The sequence below is a fragment of the Octopus sinensis genome, linkage group LG3 (assembly GCF_006345805.1).
Source record: "Octopus sinensis linkage group LG3, ASM634580v1, whole genome shotgun sequence".
NCBI lineage: Eukaryota > Metazoa > Mollusca > Cephalopoda > Octopoda > Octopodidae > Octopus > Octopus sinensis.
Window position 1 is genome coordinate 102,469,527 of NC_042999.1, and position 24,005 is coordinate 102,493,531.

General features: G+C 39.7%; 1 long non-coding RNA gene across 1 annotated transcript; it reads left to right on the forward strand.

Annotated features, from left to right (window-relative positions):
* LOC118762533 lies at window positions 1-23,635 on the forward strand. The gene is made up of 4 exons (XR_004998289.1): window positions 1-13; window positions 3,869-3,873; window positions 5,883-5,891; window positions 23,524-23,635. It is a non-coding gene; the product is annotated as an uncharacterized LOC118762533 (long non-coding RNA).
* The last annotated feature ends 370 nt before the right edge of the window (window positions 23,636-24,005 follow it).

Consider the following 24,005-nt stretch of genomic DNA (forward strand, 5'->3'; position numbering starts at 1 on the left):
TGCCAGACAGTGTGTCAGAGAAAATAGTGATGTTATAGGAGAGAAATGTGTCCGCATGGATGATGGGGCACTTGCTTTTTACTACTAGTGAAAAGAAAGAGGCTTGGAGAAGCCATTATGAAAGACTGCTGAATGAGGAGAATGAATGGGAGGAGGAGAGCCCGCCAAATGTTGACCCAGTAGAGGGACCAGCTACCCGAATAGACAGCTCCCTTGTAGATAAGGCAATTAAGGATATGAAACCAGGCAAAGCCCCTGGCCTATCAGGAATCACTGCTGAGATGCTTAAAACAGCTGGCTATGTGGGCTATGCCATAGTCACCCGCATTGTAAACCAGGTAGTTCACAATGGAGTCATACCCAATGACTGGTGCAGCAGCACCATAGTCAACTGCTACAAGGGTAAGGGTGATGCTCTAGATAGAAATAACTACAGAGGTATCAAACTGTTGGACCAGGTGATGAAGGTCTCAGAGAAGGTCATAACCAATCTCATTAGGGAGAGAATTTGTTTAGATGAAATGCAGTTCGGTTTTGTACCAGGTAGAAGCACCACTGATGCTATATTCCTGGTCCGACAACTGCAGGAGAAGTACCTAGCTAAAGATAAACCCCTCTACATAGCTTTTGTAGACTTGGAGAAAGCCTTTGACAGGGTTCCCCGTTCCCTTATCTGGTGGTCGATGCGGAAACTGGAGATTGAAGAATGGCTAATAAGGGCTGTACAGGCTCTATACAGAGAGGCTGTCAGCAAGGTTAGGATTGGCAACGAATATAGTGAAGAATTCCGGGTAGAAGTAGGTGTGCACCAGGGCTCAGCCCTCAGTCCCCTTTTATTCATCATAGTCCTTCAGGCAATAACAGAGGAATTCAAAACGGGATGCCCCTGGGAGCTCCTCTATGCCGATGACCTAGCTCTCATAGCAGAATCACTACCGGAACTAGAAGAGAAATTTCGGGTGTGGAAGCAAGGGTTGGAATCAAAGGGCCTTAGAATAAATGTAGCAAAGACCAAAGTATTAGTAAGCAGCAAGAGGTACTCAGCACACATCCCCTCGGGTAGGTGGCCCTGCTCAACCTGTAGGAAAGGTACAGGTAGAAACTCCATAAGATGCACCCAATGTAAGTTATGGACACATAAGAGGTGCAGCAACATTAAAGGGAAATTAACAGATAAGATAGCTTTCATGTGCGGCAGATGCACAGGGACAATAGACACAACAGACACTCAGAAAACAGATTCCATCACACTCCAGGGAGAGAAACTAGAAGTAGTTGATAGTTTCCGCTACCTGGGTGACCAAGTTAGTAGCGGAGGTGGATGCACAGAGAGTATCACCACTAGAATACGAATAGCCTGGGCAAAGTTCAGAAAGCTCCTACCCCTACTGGCAACAAAAGGTCTCTCCCTCAGAGCAAAAGGTAGATTGTATGATGCATGTGTGCGAACTGCCATGCTTCACGGTAATGAAACATGGGCTGTGACTGCAGAAGACATGCGTAGACTTGAAAGAAATGAAGCTAGCATGATCCGCTGGATGTGTAGTGTCAGTGTGCACGCAAAACAGAGTGTAAGTATCCTGAGAGAAATGCTGGATATAAGAAGCATCAGATGTGGTGTGCAAGAGCGACGCTTGCGATGGTATGGTCATGTGCTGCGGATGGATGAAGAGAGATGTGTGAAGAAGTGCCACTCCCAAACAGTTGAAGGTATCAGGGGGAGAGGTAGACCCAGGAAGACATGGGATGAGGTGGTCAAGCATGACCTCAGAGCATTGGGCCTCACTGAGGCAATGGCGAAGGACCGAGATCTCTGGAGATATGCTGTGACTACAAAGACCCGGGCTGCTTTCTGCAGCAATTCCACATACCCCCTACCCATTCTAAGTACCCCGGATCCCCAAAGTACCCTGGATCCCCAAAGTACCCCGATCCCCAAAGTACCCCGGACCTCGTTGCCCCCGTGCCGCTGACACGTTAAAATGCTCGAACCGATCGTGACGATGCCGGACCCTCCAGCCCCTGTGCAGGTGGCACGTAAAAAGCACCCAATCCACTCACGGAGTGGTTGGCGTTAGGAAGGGCATCCAGCCGTAGAAACTCTGCCAGATTCAGACTGGAGCCTGGAGCGGCCCCTGGCTTCCCAGACCCGGTCGAACCGTCCAACCTGTGCTAGCGCGGAAAGTGGACGTTAAACGATGATGATGATGATGATGATATATATCTTTATATATATAAAACTGAGAATGTGTGTCTGTCTGTCTGTGTGTTTCCCTAAAACTTGAGAACTACACAACCAATTTCATTCAAATTTTACACATGCCTTACTTAGGGTCCATATAGTTTCATGGGCAAAAAAAAATGTTCAACTTCTTGCCTAGAGCAAACCCATAGCAATATCATATCTTCTCCACTATTTCAGTATTATGTGTTAAAAGTGAAACAAAAACGTTTCTCTATTTTATGTCAGATACTTTCACTTTAACAATAAAAATAATAATAACAATTGAATTATATGTAGTAAGTAATAATTAAAATCAAACTAAAGTATAATATAATCGTAACATAACAAAAGTAAAAATAGCAATTGGTATAAAATTGCATCAATGACTTGAACTTGAATAAGTGGTTTCACATGAATGGGAATAAATTAAAAATAAAATTAGCATGCAGAAATAGAATAGTCCAGATGGATAATAAAAAATCAAATTAAAGAAAAGACTATTGTCTATAAAGTATACAATGTAGAGAAAAAAGAAGATTTGAACGCATGGAGGAAAGCACCTTTGAAAAGTATCTTGGTGTGACTATGAAAGGTATCTAATCAGAGGCGGTAAGTTCGCCACAATAGAAGCAAGGTTCGAGTCAACGGAGCGTGCAAGGGAGTACTTGACTCAAACTTGCAAAGTGGAAATATTTTATTTTTACCTTTATATCTGGGACATAGGATGTCCCGGAAAAAAATTTTAAATGCCCCCCACCCCCCACCCCAGAAGTAGAGGTAGGCTGGATTGTACCAACACTTCTATACAAGAGGGAGGACAAGATACAATTGATTGAAATTACAAGAGACGGGCTAACAATTCCAGTCTGTTATATATTTTGAGTATTGTTATCACTAGCGATATCAAGATATAACTTTGTATTTTGTATTTTATGTGTAGATGTATATATATAGATGTACATGTAATATGTATACATATATATACATGCACTAGCACTATGACCCGGCCACGACGGGTCTTTAATGCTAGTATACATATATGTATATATATATATATATATATATATATATATATATATATATGACCATCCCCTTTTAGTACCCTCCCGCCTCGTAATATCCTACGTTTTTATTTCTTACGAACCTACACCAACCCTTCCTGCCATCGTTCCTCCTTACCCCAACCTTCCCCACTGGTTGCTCCCCTATATTACCCGCCTCAACTGGACCCCCCCTCCCCAACTCAACTCTAGAATATCTGTATTTCTTTCCTCTACCTAATTACGTTACTCAGTGACGATAACGAATGTCCACTGCTAACACCAGCTCCTGCCCACGGCGTGGTCAGGTTGGAAGAGAGATCAAAAGAAAAATACCACGAAAACTATCACCACCACAACAACCCTCCTCTTCTCAGGCGCCGAATCCCCCCCCGTCCCCCCACATCTCCTTCCCAGTTTTCAGAGTTGGCACTATCAATGTTGGTACATTGACAGGCAAGTCTAGTGAGATTGTAGAGATGCTAGAGAGAAGACAGGTTGATGTATGCTGCATACAAGAGGTAAGAGGGAGAGATGCTTCGGCTAGGGTCCTCACGGGCAAGGCACTTAGGTACAAACTGGCAAGGTAACGCGGAAGGTGTAGGGGGTGTAGGCATTCTCCTTGCGGAGGAATGGGTGGATAAGGTCATAGAGGTTGTCAGGGTTTGTGATAGAGTGCTTAAGCTCAGGTTGGTCCTACAGAGTGGCACAGCTATGATTATCTCAGCCTATGCCCCACAAGCGGGACTACCAAATGATCAGAAGGACAACTTTTATGATACCCTTCTGCAGGCTACTTCAAAGACTAGTAACAAGGACCTCATCTTTGTAGGTGGAGATTTTAATGGGCATGTTGGGCGGGAATCGGGTATCTTCACTGGGGTACATGGTGGCTATGGTATTGGCACCAGAAATGATGAGGGAACTAGACTGCTGGAATTCTGTGATGCATGTAACCTTTCAATCTGCAACACTAACTTCAAGAAGCCAGTCTGCCACCTTATAACTTATCAGTCAGGAGACTCCGCTAGCCAAATAGACTTCATCCTCACCAGACAACGGGATGCAGGGTTGCTCTTGAATACAAAGACCCTCCCGGTGAAGAATGTATCCCTCAGCATAGACTAATCATCAGTGACTTTAAGCTTGAGGCCAGAAGGACTCCAAGAAACAAACCAATCCAGAAAAGAAGGATTTGGAGGCTAAAGAACCCTTCGCATGGTCAGAAATTTAGGGACATACTCATCAAGAAATTTGATGAGAGGGAGGAGGAGCTTCAGACGTCAGACATAGAAGGTAGCTGGGAATTCCTACGGGACAGCTTGTTGAGTGCCACAGACCAAGTCTGTGGATGGTGCAAAGTCCCTTCCAGACCTAGAATTACGTGGTGGTGGAATAGTGCAGTAGATAAAGCCATCTGTGAAAAGAGACGGGCCTGGAAAGCCTGGAAGGATAGGGGCAGCAGGGAACTGTACCAGATAGCCAAAAGGGAGGCTGGGCGGCAGGTATACATTGCCAAAGATGTAGCAGAAAAGAAGAAGTTTGCCAATGTCCAGCGTCGCGAGGATCAAAGAGCTGAAGTATTTCGGATTGCCAGACAGTGTGTCAGAGAAAATAGTGATGTTATAGGAGAGAAATGTGTCCGCATGGATGATGGGGCACTTGCTTTTTACTACTAGTGAAAAGAAAGAGGCTTGGAGAAGCCATTATGAAAGACTGCTGAATGAGGAGAATGAATGGGAGGAGGAGAGCCCGCCAAATGTTGACCCAGTAGAGGGACCAGCTACCCGAATAGACAGCTCCCTTGTAGATAAGGCAATTAAGGATATGAAACCAGGCAAAGCCCCTGGCCTATCAGGAATCACTGCTGAGATGCTTAAAACAGCTGGCTATGTGGGCTATGCCATAGTCACCCGCATTGTAAACCAGGTAGTTCACAATGGAGTCATACCCAATGACTGGTGCAGCAGCACCATAGTCAACTGCTACAAGGGTAAGGGTGATGCTCTAGATAGAAATAACTACAGAGGTATCAAACTGTTGGACCAGGTGATGAAGGTCTCAGAGAAGGTCATAACCAATCTCATTAGGGAGAGAATTTGTTTAGATGAAATGCAGTTCGGTTTTGTACCAGGTAGAAGCACCACTGATGCTATATTCCTGGTCCGACAACTGCAGGAGAAGTACCTAGCTAAAGATAAACCCCTCTACATAGCTTTTGTAGACTTGGAGAAAGCCTTTGACAGGGTTCCCCGTTCCCTTATCTGGTGGTCGATGCGGAAACTGGAGATTGAAGAATGGCTAATAAGGGCTGTACAGGCTCTATACAGAGAGGCTGTCAGCAAGGTTAGGATTGGCAACGAATATAGTGAAGAATTCCGGGTAGAAGTAGGTGTGCACCAGGGCTCAGCCCTCAGTCCCCTTTTATTCATCATAGTCCTTCAGGCAATAACAGAGGAATTCAAAACGGGATGCCCCTGGGAGCTCCTCTATGCCGATGACCTAGCTCTCATAGCAGAATCACTACCGGAACTAGAAGAGAAATTTCGGGTGTGGAAGCAAGGGTTGGAATCAAAGGGCCTTAGAATAAATGTAGCAAAGACCAAAGTATTAGTAAGCAGCAAGAGGTACTCAGCACACATCCCCTCGGGTAGGTGGCCCTGCTCAACCTGTAGGAAAGGTACAGGTAGAAACTCCATAAGATGCACCCAATGTAAGTTATGGACACATAAGAGGTGCAGCAACATTAAAGGGAAATTAACAGATAAGATAGCTTTCATGTGCGGCAGATGCACAGGGACAATAGACACAACAGACACTCAGAAAACAGATTCCATCACACTCCAGGGAGAGAAACTAGAAGTAGTTGATAGTTTCCGCTACCTGGGTGACCAAGTTAGTAGCGGAGGTGGATGCACAGAGAGTATCACCACTAGAATACGAATAGCCTGGGCAAAGTTCAGAAAGCTCCTACCCCTACTGGCAACAAAAGGTCTCTCCCTCAGAGCAAAAGGTAGATTGTATGATGCATGTGTGCGAACTGCCATGCTTCACGGTAATGAAACATGGGCTGTGACTGCAGAAGACATGCGTAGACTTGAAAGAAATGAAGCTAGCATGATCCGCTGGATGTGTAGTGTCAGTGTGCACGCAAAACAGAGTGTAAGTATCCTGAGAGAAATGCTGGATATAAGAAGCATCAGATGTGGTGTGCAAGAGCGACGCTTGCGATGGTATGGTCATGTGCTGCGGATGGATGAAGAGAGATGTGTGAAGAAGTGCCACTCCCAAACAGTTGAAGGTATCAGGGGGAGAGGTAGACCCAGGAAGACATGGGATGAGGTGGTCAAGCATGACCTCAGAGCATTGGGCCTCACTGAGGCAATGGCGAAGGACCGAGATCTCTGGAGATATGCTGTGACTACAAAGACCCGGGCTGCTTTCTGCAGCAATTCCACATACCCCCTACCCATTCTAAGTACCCCGGATCCCCAAAGTACCCTGGATCCCCAAAGTACCCCGATCCCCAAAGTACCCCGGACCTCGTTGCCCCCGTGCCGCTGACACGTTAAAATGCTCGAACCGATCGTGACGATGCCGGACCCTCCAGCCCCTGTGCAGGTGGCACGTAAAAAGCACCCAATCCACTCACGGAGTGGTTGGCGTTAGGAAGGGCATCCAGCCGTAGAAACTCTGCCAGATTCAGACTGGAGCCTGGAGCGGCCCCTGGCTTCCCAGACCCGGTCGAACCGTCCAACCTGTGCTAGCGCGGAAAGTGGACGTTAAACGATGATGATGATGATGATGATATATATCTTTATATATATAAAACTGAGAATGTGTGTCTGTCTGTCTGTGTGTTTCCCTAAAACTTGAGAACTACACAACCAATTTCATTCAAATTTTACACATGCCTTACTTAGGGTCCATATAGTTTCATGGGCAAAAAAAAATGTTCAACTTCTTGCCTAGAGCAAACCCATAGCAATATCATATCTTCTCCACTATTTCAGTATTATGTGTTAAAAGTGAAACAAAAACGTTTCTCTATTTTATGTCAGATACTTTCACTTTAACAATAAAAATAATAATAACAATTGAATTATATGTAGTAAGTAATAATTAAAATCAAACTAAAGTATAATATAATCGTAACATAACAAAAGTAAAAATAGCAATTGGTATAAAATTGCATCAATGACTTGAACTTGAATAAGTGGTTTCACATGAATGGGAATAAATTAAAAATAAAATTAGCATGCAGAAATAGAATAGTCCAGATGGATAATAAAAAATCAAATTAAAGAAAAGACTATTGTCTATAAAGTATACAATGTAGAGAAAAAAGAAGATTTGAACGCATGGAGGAAAGCACCTTTGAAAAGTATCTTGGTGTGACTATGAAAGGTATCTAATCAGAGGCGGTAAGTTCGCCACAATAGAAGCAAGGTTCGAGTCAACGGAGCGTGCAAGGGAGTACTTGACTCAAACTTGCAAAGTGGAAATATTTTATTTTTACCTTTATATCTGGGACATAGGATGTCCCGGAAAAAAATTTTAAATGCCCCCCACCCCCCACCCCAGAAGTAGAGGTAGGCTGGATTGTACCAACACTTCTATACAAGAGGGAGGACAAGATACAATTGATTGAAATTACAAGAGACGGGCTAACAATTCCAGTCTGTTATATATTTTGAGTATTGTTATCACTAGCGATATCAAGATATAACTTTGTATTTTGTATTTTATGTGTAGATGTATATATATAGATGTACATGTAATATGTATACATATATATACATGCACTAGCACTATGACCCGGCCACGACGGGTCTTTAATGCTAGTATACATATATGTATATATATATATATATCATCGTCGTCATCATCATCATCTTTTAATGTCCATTTTCCGTGCAGGCAAGGGATGGATGGTTTGACTAGAGCTGGCAAGCTGGAGAGTTGCACCAGGTTCCAGTTTGATTTAGCCTGGTTTCTACAGCTTGATGCCCTTCTAATGCCAACCACTTTACAGTGTGTACTGAGTGCTTTTATGTGGCACAGGCACAAGAGCTTTTTACATGGCACTAGCACAGGACTCTTGTAGGCCAGTCCTCTTCCCCAGGGGAGTGGCCTTAACACTTCTACTGTGGCGGACTTGTCTTCTTGTGTGCATTTATTTGTATTTACATATATGTATAGAAGGAGGAGGGCCCCTTTGGTCATAAATGATCATGGGATTGTATGTGAAAGTTCCTCTCCGAGGTACAAGTCCGGGAAAGGTTGTTTATGGAGAGCCAGCAGTTGCCCATGCATAGCAGCCTCTCCTCTCCATGCTCCATACCACCAATGTCATTCAGGGGAAAGGCAAAGGCTGATACAGTTTGGCTCTTGTGTCATCGCAACTCATTTCTACAGCTGAGTGAACTGGAGCAATGTGATATAAAGTGACTTGCTCAAGAACACAACAGAGAGCTCTGTTCAGGTATCAAACTCAATACCTCATGATTGTGAGTCCAATGCTCTAACCACTGATGTATGTATGTATGTATGTATGTATGTATGTATGTATGTATGTATACATCTAACCAGAAGAGAGAAAGAAAAAATACTAATTTTATGTCTCAAGATATTCATAGTTATGTATGCATAGGCACAGGTGTGGCTGTGTGGTAAAAAGCTTGCTTCCCAACCACATAGTTCTGGGTTCAGTCCCACTGTGTGGCACCTTTGGCAAGTGTCTTCTAGTATAGCCTCGGGCTGACCAAAGCCTTGTGAGTGGATTTGTTAAACTGAAAGAATCCTGTTGTGCATGTGTGTGTGTATATATATATATATGTATGTATTTATGTGTGTCTTTGTCCCCGTAACCTAGCAGTTCAGCAAAAGAGACTGGTAGAATAAATACTAGGCTTACAAAGATTAAGTCCTAGCGTCGATTTCTTTGACTAAAGGTAGTGCTCCAGTATGGCTGGTTTCAAATGACTGAAATGTGTAAAAAAGCATATATATGTGTAAGAGTAAATACCTTATCATCATCATTGTCATCACTTTCTTTTTACATCAATAGGTTTTCTTGCTCAGTCTAGTAATAGCATTTCTTGTATTTATTACCTTTCTATTGCAAATTTTTCTGTTGTTGTTCACATGTTAGCATAAACTGGAATCACACCCCAAATCAATTATCTCCTTGGTTACTGCATAAGTTAGTAAGGTCAAGTTTATCTTGGTCAACTTTGATTCACCTGGTATTTCCTGGCCTCTTATCTTTTATATGGCATTTAATATTATCATTACTTTTTCTTTTGATTATCAAGGTTTTATTGTCTAATCTCAGAATGGCTGAATAATTAAGTAATTCACTTTGAAACCACAAGATCTTGGGTTCAATCTCAATGTGTGATATTTTGAGCATAAGCCATTTTCTCAAACTTGAGTCAATTAATACCTTGTGAGTGAAATTAGGAAGACACAAATTACATAGTAGACTTTCAGGTAGCTTGCACCTGAATTTCAAAATATACAACCTTGTCACATCTGTGGCATACTGATTTGTTTGGAGAACTATGTTTACCTTTTTATTGGAGGAAGCAGATATATCTGCTCAAAATTTCATTACCCTTAGCTGTGGAAAGCAGTTTTATATTCCAATATACTTTTTGTTGCAGAATGTCATATTTGAAATTGTTTTCTGTTGAAATATGTCCAACCCTTTCATTACCATATTTTTCTACTTTCGTACACTACTTTAGTTTCAATAAATTTTGAAAATAATGAAGAATTATAGGTGCAGGCATTGCTGTACGGTTTCCTAACCACATACTTCCAGGTTCAGTTCCACTACATGACACTTTGGACAAGTGTCTTCTGTTATAGCCTCAGGCTAACCAAAGCTTTGTGTATAAAGCAATAACAGCAGCAGCAATGAAATGGCGTGTGCACACACACACACACACACACACAGAAATATGTTGCAGCAATAGACACCACCTTTAAGGTCAGGCTAAATAACCACAGGTCGTCCTCTTTTAGTATCCCTGTGTAGTGAAATGTTACAACATTAGCCAGCTATGTATGGCAATTAAAAGAAAAGGGAATGCCATACAAAATTAACTAGAAGCTGTTAGAACAGCCTGAGCCATATTTCAACAGAAGCAGATGGTGCAAACTTTGCTTGGCCAAGAGGAAAATGACGCTAAAACATTCACACAATATGGATACTTTCTTGAATTAAAAAAAGAAATTTTTAGCTGATGCCTTCACGAAAGAAAATTTATTTTCGAAATGTGGTCTTCTATGTTTTCAGACTAGAGAATAGAAAAAATATATCCTGACTAACCCATTTTAGCCACAGCTGGAATCGTTCAAGGGAAGGTAACTCTTCTTAACATCTCAGAAAGGTTTGTTTTTGTTTTGGATTTTTTCACCACTAAACTGGCCAAGACTGTATATTTACCTCCTTTAGTAAGGAAACTATGTACTTTTGGCCAGGAGGTCTGATAAGCTGCTTGTATTGCTAAGTGTAATAGTATATGGGAAACCAATGATATCTTTCTCATCAGTTATGTTCCATAACCAAGGATATACTACCTAAGTACATAACATTTATATATATGTATAGTTTAGGACAATCGGTAAGTTGTCTTCATAGTACTTGGAGTTTCAAATGCTCTGGGAATCGAAACCGCGATCCTCCTACTGCGAGTTTGCTGCCCTAACCACTGGGCTATTGCGCCCTCACACAAAGCTGAGTACCCCTGTTTAAGTAATTATTACATCAAAGGATCTGCTACGTAGGAAACGTGTGTAACCTGGATTTTACCTGTTCCACTCTCTCATTTTGGACTTTTATTTGCATTCATAGCAACTCTAGTTGCTTACTATGAGCTATACAAACATTTATTTCAGCTTATTGAACTTCAATATGAGAAAAGCCAATAACCTTTGATGCCAGTAAATTATTGTTCCTGAATGTTTCTTTTTTTACATACCACAGACTGCTTGAAGCCTACAAACTTCCTACACTTAGATCATTTCATCTTACGATCACTCCCCACACACATACATGCATGCATGGAAAAAGGCCTATCTGTCTATCTATCTGTCTATCTATCTATCTATCTATCTATCTATCTATCTATCTATATCTATCTGCCTACCTACTTATCTGTCTGTCTAGCTGTCTGTATGCTGTCTATCTATCTGTCTGTCTGTCTTTCTATCTTTCTATATATATATGATGGGGTATGCATCTGAGTACATGTGTGATTTCATACATTTCTAAGAGTTTTGCTATATCTCTATATCCACCTCTTTTATTTATTCTACTATTTAGATTGTAATTTTTACTTTGTTCTACTTTTATCTATGATATTTTATGACTCTGTAAATACTATCTAATTCTGTTTCCAATACTGTGATAGATTAATGGTACGATCTTTTCAATATAAGTAGTTTTATAGCGCTTTTTATGTGACCCTTTAAACTGAAACGAGACTATGTATCTGCCATTTATCATGATATCTCTCTTTCAAACTACTGGACAACTATAAATATATATCATTATACACAGCTTCTCACTTTCCATAATACTTGTAATGAAATGAGGTGCAATGGAAAATTACATAAAAGTAATTTTATGCACTCATTATTTAATTGTCATTGAAACACATGTAAAGATGTCATAAATAAATAATTTCATTTTGTATTATTCTGTTTGTACTATTATAAGATAAACACTTGTGTGCTGAGGGTGTTGCTGTACTCCATCTCCGACTGAAGGACTTGATGTCTCATAAGTCAGTGAAGCAGCTCTGTAGCTGTTTTGGCCTCTTCCATAAAAAAACTCACCCACTGGTGTAGGTAACAGTTAGATATTGTGATTCTTGGCCAGATGTTTCTACCATCCTCACTGTTCAGTTCTATATTTAAGAGATGAGGAATTATATACATTATTTACATTTGATGGATATTTGTCCTCATCTTGTTTGTTTCAGCTGATATACTCTCCAGCCTTCATCAGGGAAATGTCTTGGGGAAATTTCAAACCTGGGTTCTCATCCTTAAGGTATTTTTCGATGTTATTATTATTACTATTATTAAGGTCACTGCCAGGAATCGGACTCAGAATCTTGGGGTTAGTAGCTCGCGCTCTTAACCACTATGCCATATGCCTTTCTTGCTGCACCTCTTGTCTTTTCTCTTTTGAGTCAAATATAATGGCTAGCTTTCTCATTCATTCATTCATCCATCCATCCACACACACACACACACACACACACATACATACATACATACATACATACATACATAGAAAATGGTGTGGATTCTCCAAATCCAATCTATTAGTGGTACAGTGAAGAATTATAAGACATTCCAAAAATTCTCCATCTGAGATTCTTATATGCATAGATGCATACACTTGGGTGTATACATCAACGCTTCAACCAACATGCTAACTCAATCACATATTTACAAACACCGAGAGCTCTCTGAACTCAAAAAGTCTTATTGCTTTGTCAGCAACTGGCTTGAACTCTTTCAAGAACTTAAATTAAACTCAACAAGAAATCATACACATATACAGACATATGTACATATGTACATCATCATCATCATCATCATCATCATTTAACGTCTGTTTTCCATGCTAGCATGGATTGGACAGTTTGACCGGGGTCTGGGAAGCCAGGAGGCTGCGCCAGGCTCCAATCTGATCTGATAGTGTTTCTACAGCTGGATGCCCTTCCTAACGCCAACCACTCCATGAGTGTAGTGGGTGCTTTTTATGTGCCACCGGCACAGGAGCCAGAGGAGGCTGGCAAACAGCCACAATTGGTTGGTGCTTTTTATGTGTCACTGACAATCAGGCAGCGATATATATGTACATATATGTAGATACATACATATATACATATAAACATATGTAGATACATATATGTGTGTGTGTATGTGTGTAATAGTTAATTTTCTATTTACTTATAAATTAACTAGTGAAAAAATATCAATAAAACTAAATAATAAAATATTGTGTGGATGTGTGATAAAACTATATGTACATGGTCACAGTCTAATCACTGAAGCAAGTAAATGAATAGAGGAATAGCAGAATGCATGTGAATATATATGTTAAAACACATACTGTAATGATCAGAAACAGAATAACAGCTGGAACCAGAATGAATTAACAGCATTAGCAGATCAGTTGGAGCAATGGAATTAATTGGATTTAGAATCAACTCAGTTACAAAATATGCTTGAGTTTCATATTTTTCCATCATAAAATTATGTAAGCTTATAATGACATTTTAAATATTTCTTTGTTTGTTTGTAAGCTGTGCACATGCTCTCTCTCTCTCTCTCTCTGTCTTTGACTCTTTAACACACTCAGATATTTGCAGACATACACATGTGCACACACACATACACACACACAGACATTACATGTGTCGATCACATGAAATGGAAGATATTTGAAGGTTAGAGACCTTCTTGTTACATAGACTATTAATGTAGGTAGAGAAGAAATTATGCTAGACATTTGAAAAGTAAAAGAAAATAGATTAGAGCAAGATCCATTGATACACACTCTTCTCTACATGTATATGTATGTATGTATGTATGTATGTATGTATGTATGTATGTATGTATGTATGCATGCATGCATGCATGCATGTATGTATGTATGTAAGTATGTATGTATTTATGTATGTATGGATGCATGCATGCATGCATGCATGTATGTATGTCATTATTCAGTTTATTTCAAAATTTCTTGCCAGTAGAGAAAGAACCGGTTTCTAACCTTGATCCAAGGTTGCTTCATTGGAATTCCAACTTCAACAACAGGCTATGTATGTATGTATGTATGTATGTATGTATGTATGTATGGTCGCTCTTCAGTGCTGCTGGTACCATGTAGTCCAGTACAACCTGTTCCATGGTCGGGTCATCAGTAACTAAACTAGCAACCCCACCAAACTTGCTTGGTGAGGTAGGTGCTTATTGAACACCCTGCGGACAAAAAATAAGACCTGTCAAAAGGCAGAGGAACTACAAAGTAGTCAACAGCCATTCAGCTACTGAGGTGTGTAGCCGATTGTTTTGAATTGCTCTCGATAGAGTTTGTTTTTTTACAGTAGCAACCTTGAATGGTGGCAATCAGATAACTGACTGAAGGATAGAAAGCCTTTATTTTTAGAGCACAGTTAGTGCAGTAGTTTGGAGAAGCAGGTTACATGGAAGAGCTTAGGGTACATAACTTGCAATGTTTTTCCAGCAGTTACCATATACCTACCAGCATCAGACAATAAGAGGAGAAAATTTTCTCTTGGAACTGTCACTTTCTGGCGAATCATTGATGATCTGAGCAGTGACTGTGGCAGTTAGAGCTGATTTAAGTGTCAAACATTCTAGTAAGAGCATTGTCTGCTGATTTTTAGCTGAATCAGTAAGTACATTAACAATTTTTTTGTCATCAGTCTCACTTTCATCAACAATTAAAAATACATTTTGATCATCCAGGCAGCTCCTGCAATTTTCAACCATGGTTGCACTAAGCATGTAGATTGAACTGGTAATGGCGTATTGACTGAATCAAAGAGACTTCTCATTCTTGGATTAGTGTGCTTGTGCAAAACCTTAAGAAATGCTTTGGTCACCATTGCACCCCAAGATTTATTGCTTTCAATAAATTTAAACGATTTGATTGGTGGCTGTTCAATTTTTGTAGTCTTTTAAAGATAGTTTTAATGTTTTTGCTCATTGTATGTGACTCAACAAAATGCCTTTGACATCGTTTTTGACATCAATGAGGCACAGTCTGCAGTATAATTGATTATTGTGACTCAATACAAATTTTCAAGAGCTTTGTCTTCTGACTTGTTTTTGGTTTTGGCATCTGAGTTAAGAACAAGAAAATCATAATAATCAAAATTAAAATTACTTGGAACAGGAAAAAGAAGTGCAATAAGAGAACTCTACACTTAACTTCAAAAAGACCTAGCAATGCAACAGTTAAAGAAAATGATTCAATTCAATTAACCTTAGATAAAAATTTGCATAATTGTTAATAACAAAATTAAATGATACATAAAAAATATACATCGAAATATTATTGAGAAACAACTAGTATACTGTATATTTAATGAAAAGAATAACAAGGAAAAGAACTTACTTTCGATGGTAAATTTAAAATTCCAAAATAACAGGCACAAAGAATTAAAACTTAAATTCACTTACAACTGGATGGTGATAAATAATTCTATTCTTAAAAAGGCCTGTCTCATGAATCGGAAAAAAAAGATGCAGATAATCAATATTCTTTTCTACTCTAGGCACAAGGCCTGAAATTTGGAGGGCGGGGGATAGTCGATTAGACCAACCCCTCTCTTATATAATTCTAGTTGCATATTTTTTTTGTTAATCTCAGAATGTGACACCGAGCTTTACATCACAAACCAACCTGCCAGTTCTAACTCACATATAAAATCCGCAGAAGAAATCCACTACCTTGAAATACATACAATCAGAAATATCACCAAACCCTCACACGTAAACCACTTTCCCACACTCTTCAAGATTTCTGAATAAAATAAATACAACCTCCATTTTAAAAGGATCTCACAGACGAGTGTGATTGATATTACAAGTAACTGTGAACCATCGACCTTTTCAATATCTTTTTTTTTTTTTTTACTGAGGTTACATACCGTGAATATTATACTTTTAAATAGCACTTTCACGTCATGCATTCTGATTTAACAGGAAGGAAAAAAAGCTAGGAAAATGAAAGTATAAAAACAGAAAAAAATTACAGGTAGAATTTTCTCTTAAAATTATAGCCATACTCTCCAGAGCACATTGCCAAAAGCTGTTTCTCCCCAAGACTGAGAACTTTATTAAGAGACTCAGTTGAAAGCCTGTTATTTTGGAAATAGTGACAGGAAAATTATATCGAAATTCAAAGATAAATTCAGATCAACAAAATATTCTCTCTTTAACATACTTTTCGCTAAATTCAACAAATTATCTTCCAAGCATTTAGAAACATACCTACACAAACAATTTCCAGATGAGAGAAAAAAAAAAAAAACTTCAATTAAGAACAGACCATCATCACATTCTAGAATCAAGGAAAAAAAGTATTGTACAAAACAAATCTGGTAATTTGTCACAAATCACCGACTCTATTTCCAACTCATAAACGGAAACTCGTCGCAAAACTCTTATTGGTATTAACACGAAGTCGTAGAAATAATCACAAAGCTCTCTATGGATGGTAGAGTAGGAATTCGTGTACAAAAGAACCCAATCATTACATTTAAAGGCCGCAAACCTAACATCCATACTAACTGATTAACATTACTAATCGATCCGACTAATTTCTCCAACTAGATAAAGAAAGAAAACCTTAGACTGTATATCTAATAGGAAAAAAATCACACCTCATAGTTTATATACAAAAAACACCCTCCCCCAAAAAACCAAATGTGGTATTAAAATTGTTCAAGATCATACAAAAGAAAGACAACTATACATTCACATTGCAAGTCTAGCAACTACTACACTTCTATTATCAAGAACCTTTTAGAAACGCTTTCCTACACTAACCAATTCTCTCTCATCTGCAATAAAACTGAAAACAACATCCTACACTCAATGGAAATATTACTCTTATTCAACAGCAACAATTTCAATAAAAAATAACTCTAACGAACTCTTTAACATCAGCAGGAGAACGTTCGATTCCACTATAGTAAGGGATCTGGTCGGCTTAATTCTTTCCTACAAAATACACTCTAAATGAACCCCAATCAACGGAGGCCTCTGCAGTAATGATGGCCTTTTGATCCTAAATACTAAAGAATTGCACAGGTTAAAGAAAGATATTTCCTTCCAAACATTTCTGCTGTATCGTTATAGCAAACATTAATATTAAAACAATAGAGTCTCAGGAACGTCGATCTCAACACAAGCAACACATCATACTATACACACGTACTTAACTGAATCACTCACCCTTAATAATTACAAACCTTCCTCCAAATATTTCACTTAGACTCTCTGAACTCTCGTTCAGCGAAGCATCCTTCAACAACAACGCTCACTTATCACAGCGCTCTAAAATTAAGTGGCTTAAAAGAGAAGATAACAAATACCTCCAATTGCGACTAGATAAAAACTAAAATTGAGAAAGAAAATTCATTTAGTACCATCCTCCTGTTAACCTCCAAGTAATCATGTCCATCACCAGGTTCTTCCTTAAATTTGCCTGCAAACGCTGACAGCCCCCACAAAGGATCACTAGTGCTTCAACACAAGCATGCTAAAAGTCTCTCGTTTCCTCGACTCAGATCGCACCCAAGCCCTCTCAAACAACAATCATAGAAACTTAATACGCATCAAACTTGATCATAAGACCTTGCAACTGCGAAATTTATACAACTGTCCCCTTAGTAATAAATGCGAAAGCAAAGACAATCAATTCAACAAATATAACTGCATATTCTTCATAGCAAAAATACCACATTGGTCTTACTCCAAGCGAGTTCAAACTTCGTTATCTAGCAACTATATTCATTCAGGTATATCGAAAAACTATCGCTCATCAAGCTAACTAAATATGGAACCTCGGTTAACTGGAGTACGCTGGATAGTGCAATGGTATACAATTCAGCATCAAAATCCCGATCCTTATGTATTTCCGAAAAGAGAAATCCTCTTTAGCTTTCACAACATAAACAATCTCAAAACCAGACTAATTTCTTTATACAGCTAAAGAATCTCTTCTCCTTTTCGTTAAAAACTTCAAACATCCCACCATATATATATATATATATATATATATATATATAATATATATATATATATATATATATATATATATATATATACGAGGGGCGTTCAATAAGTAATGCCCCTGACCCACTTCCCATAGCAGTAGAGCAACGACACTTGGCACAGTTATTAGTCTTTTCCTACATAGGAACCACCCAGAGTTATGCATTTCTCCCATCGTTTGATACAGCTCTGGAGACCGTTTTTGTAGAAGACCCCAGCTTGGTCCTCCAACCACGACGTGACTTCAGAAATCAAGGCTGCATCATTTGGGAAACGCTTTCCTTTCAAAATCAACTTCATGGCTGGGAAGAGGTGAAAATCAGAGGGTGCAAGGGGAGGAGCTCATAGCTGCACGCCTGTGCTTCTGATCTGGCGACACGCGAGTTGTGGACCGGAGCATTGTCCTGCAGGAGGAGGATGCCTTTGCTGATCTTGCCCCGCCTCTTGATTTTGATAGCTTCTCTTAATTTCCCCAAAAGTGAAGCATAATAGGCTCCTGTAATTGTGGTACCCTTTGCCAGGAAATCTGTCATCACTACTCCGTCCTGGTCCCAGAAGACTGTGAGCATAACCTTGTCAGCGGAGGGCTGCACCCTTGCCTTCTTTGGAGGAGGTGAGTCACGGTGCTTTCACTGCATTGACTGGGCTTTGGTCTATGGATCATAGTGATGGACCCAGGTTTTATCCTGTGTGATCAGTCTTTTGAAAAATTTTGACTCATCTTCTTGGCACATCTCCAAATTCATCCTCGAGCACTCAACGCGTTCTTGCTTCTAGAAAGGTGTGAGCAACCTGGAAATCCATCTGGCAGACACCTTTTGCATATGCAAATGGTCATGAATGATAGTTTCCACAGACCCGGTACTAATCTTGACCTTATGGGCTATTTGGCGAATAGTTATGCGTTGACCTTCCAAAATGGCAGCCTCAACTTGACGGACAGACGTCTCATCAACGGCAGAAGGGGGCGACCAGATCTGGGAGCTGTTTCCACAGAGTTCCGACTATGTTTGAATTCACAATGCCAGCGTTTTACAAGGTCATATGATGGGGCATCATCACCATAAGTTACTTTCATTTCATCAAAAGTCTCCCGTGGTGTGCGTCCTTTCAAATACAAAAACCAGATCACTGCTCGACACTCAACAGGCCCCATTTCACACTTGACTCAGTTCAAACACCTGTAAATCAGAAACCACAATTAGTTCAGAGCTGTAATTCGCCACTTAATCTATAGAGGTATAAATAAGTGCACATGCAAAATTTCAGCTAGATCAAACAACTGCAAGTGGGTCAGGGGCATTACTTATTGAACGCCCCTCGTATATATATATGCATATACATACATGCAATACATATGCACGTGCGCACACACACATACACACAAGCACACGCACGCACACAGCCACTCACATGCACACACACACATATCAAACACTCATAATTTTCTTTGGATAAAGTAACCTTCGTGGATGCGGTATAAGATTTTCATTCGAACCATGCCACAACCTGTAGTTCCTAACATTGTTGTGAAGAATCCATTTCCCATCTCAAAGTCATGATCAGTTTTGAAGATGGTGTTCTGCGGTTATTGTGCATGCGACGATTCTCAACAGTCAAACGTTTGTTGATTATTTACCGCTGGAAAAAAAAAAAGCATGGGAAATCCCTTTCAATCATTTTGAAACCTATCCTAGCTTCTTCATACGATTATCAAAGACTACAAATGCTAGCATTAAATTCAGTGGAAATCTATCTCCCCAGTACAGCAAGATTTCTTTGCAACTATTGCATTATCGAATTCGGAAGGAAGTACTGATCTAAATTCCTCAAGTAAGTTGAAATTGTCACACCTGAATTTTCCTTCTGTTAGTTCTTTCATTCACTGTATCTTGATCATAAGTCTTTTGAACATTTTTGTATGATTCGCTTGGATTAGATATTCGATGAAACTCATAAAGCATAATGGGACAAATATTATCTTTGCTTGGTTCCATGGTGAGTTCTTCATATAGAAAATTATATTAAAATACGGTTGTTGCTCTGCGGAAGCTATTCATGAAATGATTATGCATCAGCGAATGCTACCAATATTTACTGTGTTGAGAAATAAAGATAGACAAACAACACGCCCCCCTCCCAAAAAACAACAACAAATAAATAAATAAATAAACAGGTTTGAATAGGCTTAACTTCGTAATCTATACAGCCTGATATATACATACATACACACACACACACATATATATGTATATATATATATATATATATATGCATATTTGGGTACATGGACGTCACCAACAGTAAACAACATGAAATACGGAAACAAATGAGTTAAATACACAAACAACGAGAGAAAAAATGGAAATCAATACACACACACACACACATAAACATATATACATATATATACATACATACATACATACACACATATATATACACACACATACAAGAACAGATGCATCTCACGCATACGCACACACATATGCAAGCACATATAGACACATACACACACACACACACACACGCATACACATGCTATTTATTATAAACTTTGTGCCTATATACACAAGTTTGTTGGCATTCATATAGCTTCTGTAATAAACTTCTTTGTGTGTGCGTATGCGCGTGTATTAGTGGGTGGATGTTTATTCTATCATTCCAGTTCGCCATTGCAGTGCCAATAATCAGTTGCTAGAATTCAATATATTTTCTCTCTCTCATTCTGTACATATCTATCTATCAGTCTGTCTGTCTGTCTGTCTGTCTGTCTATCCACCCATCCACATATTTATCTACGTATATGCAGATGTATGCATATATATATTTTTAATTCTATGCCGGTGACATTCCTGCTTGTGCATATATCCGTATACTTACCCGTATATTTGTTATATATTTGTATATATCTATACATATCCATAAGTGCCTATGCATCTATGTGTGTACATGTATATGTGCACTCGGTTATCCATACCTAAACTTATGTCCAGATCAACCCATATATGAGGGGGTACTCAAAAGAAACCGGAAATTTGCAATGTTATTTTATTCACTTAGCTTTACATGTTTACACTTTTATCGTCTTCAAAGTACATTTGAAGCAATGCAACGGTCCAGACGCGTTGGCCACTGTTCGTAGCAGCGATGGAACTCTTGCGAAGTGATGCCTTTTAACGCCTCCGTAGTTTTTTTTCTTCACCGGCTTCCGTTGCACCAGCTTTCATTACCAGTGATGACCTTCGAAAACAGGTCCCAATCAATTTCCTACTGTTCTTTCAGTTCACGACACGCATTCAGTCGCAACTGCTTTTGATCTTCTGTGAGCAAGCGAGGCACAAATTTTGCTGTAACTCTTTTCATTCGCAATTCCTCGCTCAAAATTCATTGGCAGGGGCTCCAAGATACATCAGTCATATCAACAAGTTCGTCAATTGAACACATTTAGGATACTCAGCCAAACACAGAAATATTATATGTACCCTGAATACAAAAAAGCAGGAGCCATCTGAAAGAAAATTGTTATAAATTGTGATCAGTTCATGAATTTCCATAATGTTTTCATTCGTTGGGGAGGTCGACGGTCGTCCTGAACGAGGCTGGTCTTCAAGCGACAAATGACCTATCCTAAAGCGTGAAAATCACTCGTAAACATGTGTTTTGCTCATGGCAGCGTCCTTGTAAGCCGTTTGAAGCATGACAACTATTTTGGCCGCCGTTTCCCCAGCAGAAGACAGAATTTCAAGGAGGCCTGCTGTTCCTTCGTTTCAGCCATTGCAAAAATCAATGAACAGGGGAGAAGCATTGCAAAACAAAGACGAACCACGTGGCAGTACGACTCCGCTCAGTGACGCCGGTTGGCAGACTGAATGCCTGAGGGTTCGCATCAAGTGGCTTCTAGCGGCAGAAGCCCGAAGAACAACGGGCTTGTCCCACAGAGAACGTTTCCGGTTACTTTTGGGTACATCCTCGTACATCTGAAAGGTGTCAACATTTCTATATACCAATTATACATGCTTATCCCTTTATTTGTGTGTACCTAAATATGTTCACAACTCTATGCACATACAAATAGGCGCAGGAGTGGCTGTGTGGTAAGAAGTTTGCTTCCGAATCACATGCTACCCGGTGCAGTCCCACTGCTTGAAACCTTGAGCAGATATCTTTTCCTGCTATAGCCTCAGGCTGATCACAGGCTTGTGAGTGGATTTGTTTGACTTTAGCGGAAAGCCCGTCGTGTGTGCCTGTGTGTGCATGCGTGTATATATATATATATATATATATATATAATATATATATATATATATATAATAAGTAACACATGATAACAGACAACAAAGTAACACACGGAAAAAGGTCACACAGAAGACGTGGACATGCTCATCCTTCATCAGTTATCGACCAAAAATCATCACAGTTTCACACCATGTATGAGTATGTGTGTGTTAGTGTTGTCCCCCCACCACTTCTTCACAACCAGTGTTGGCGTGTTTACGGCCCCATAACTTAGCGGTTCAAAAAAGAGACTGATAAAATAAGTACCAGGTTTAAAAAATAAAACAAAAATTAAGCATTAGAGTTGACTAAGATTTTTCAAGGCGGTGCCCCAACATGGCCGCAGTCTCATGACTGAATCAAGTAAAAAGTAACAGAAAGATGGTCTGAACATGAGCCTGTGTGTATGTCTGTGCCAACATGTCTATATGGGTATGGATATCCATCTTCTTGTACGCGCGCGCGTAATGTATATTTCCACTCATTCAAATATATTTATAAGCATATCTGTATGTACTACTACATATTCCTGAATGTACTACTTTATCTTACATATTTATGTATCTAGCTATGTATGTATGTATGTATGTATGTATGTATGTATGTATGTATGTTTCTATCTATCTATATCTATCTATCTATCTATCTATCTATCTATCTATCTATCTATCTATCTATCTATCTATCTATCTATCTATCTGTTCGTGTGTGTGTGTTAGAATACATATACACAAATATTCATAGACATAAGATATTTATAGACACAGGTATCTAAACATTCTACATTCATCCATAAGATATTTATAGATACAGATTGTCCGTCCGTCCGTCCGTCCGTCCGTCCGTCCGTCCGTCCGTCCGTCCGTCCATCCATCCATCCATCATCCATCCATCCATCCATCCATCCATCTCAACATACATACGAGGGGTGTTCATTGAAGATTTTCTCCTGACCCAGTTCTCAAGGACTGGGATAAACGAAACTTGGCATAATTATTAGTTCTCCTCTACATAGCCACTACCAATAGTGATACACTTCTGTCACTTTATGCAGCTGTGAAGACTTCGTCTTCATCATCATCATCACCCGAAAAGTGCTTCTACTTAAAAAAAAGACTTCATTGTTGGAAAGAGGTGGAGTAAGGGGGATGAGGAAGGATTTCTTAGCCGCAGAAGTGTGCTGTCATCTGGGCAACATGCGCATAGTGAACTGGGGCGTTGTCTTAGAGGAGGCGGACTCCTTTGGTCAGCATGCTACGCCTCTCTACTCTGATGGCGTCCCGCAATTTCTGAAACAAAGAAGCATAATATGTCCCGTGTATTGTGGTGCCCGTTGCCAGAAAATTCATCATCACTACTCCACGCTGGTCCCAAAAGATTGAGCATCACCTTGCCTGCTGAGGGTTGGACACAAGCCTTCTTTGGAGGTGGTGAGTTATCATGCTTCCATTTACTTCGTCTGAACTTTAGTCTCAGGATCATAGTGATGGACCCATGTTTCATCCTGTGTGATGAATCAGCCGAAATAGTCCTCCTCGTTTTCTTAGCTCATTGCCAAAAGAGCCTGGGTGTAATTGACTCGTTCCTGCTCGAGCATCTGGAAAATCCATCGTGCAGACAAC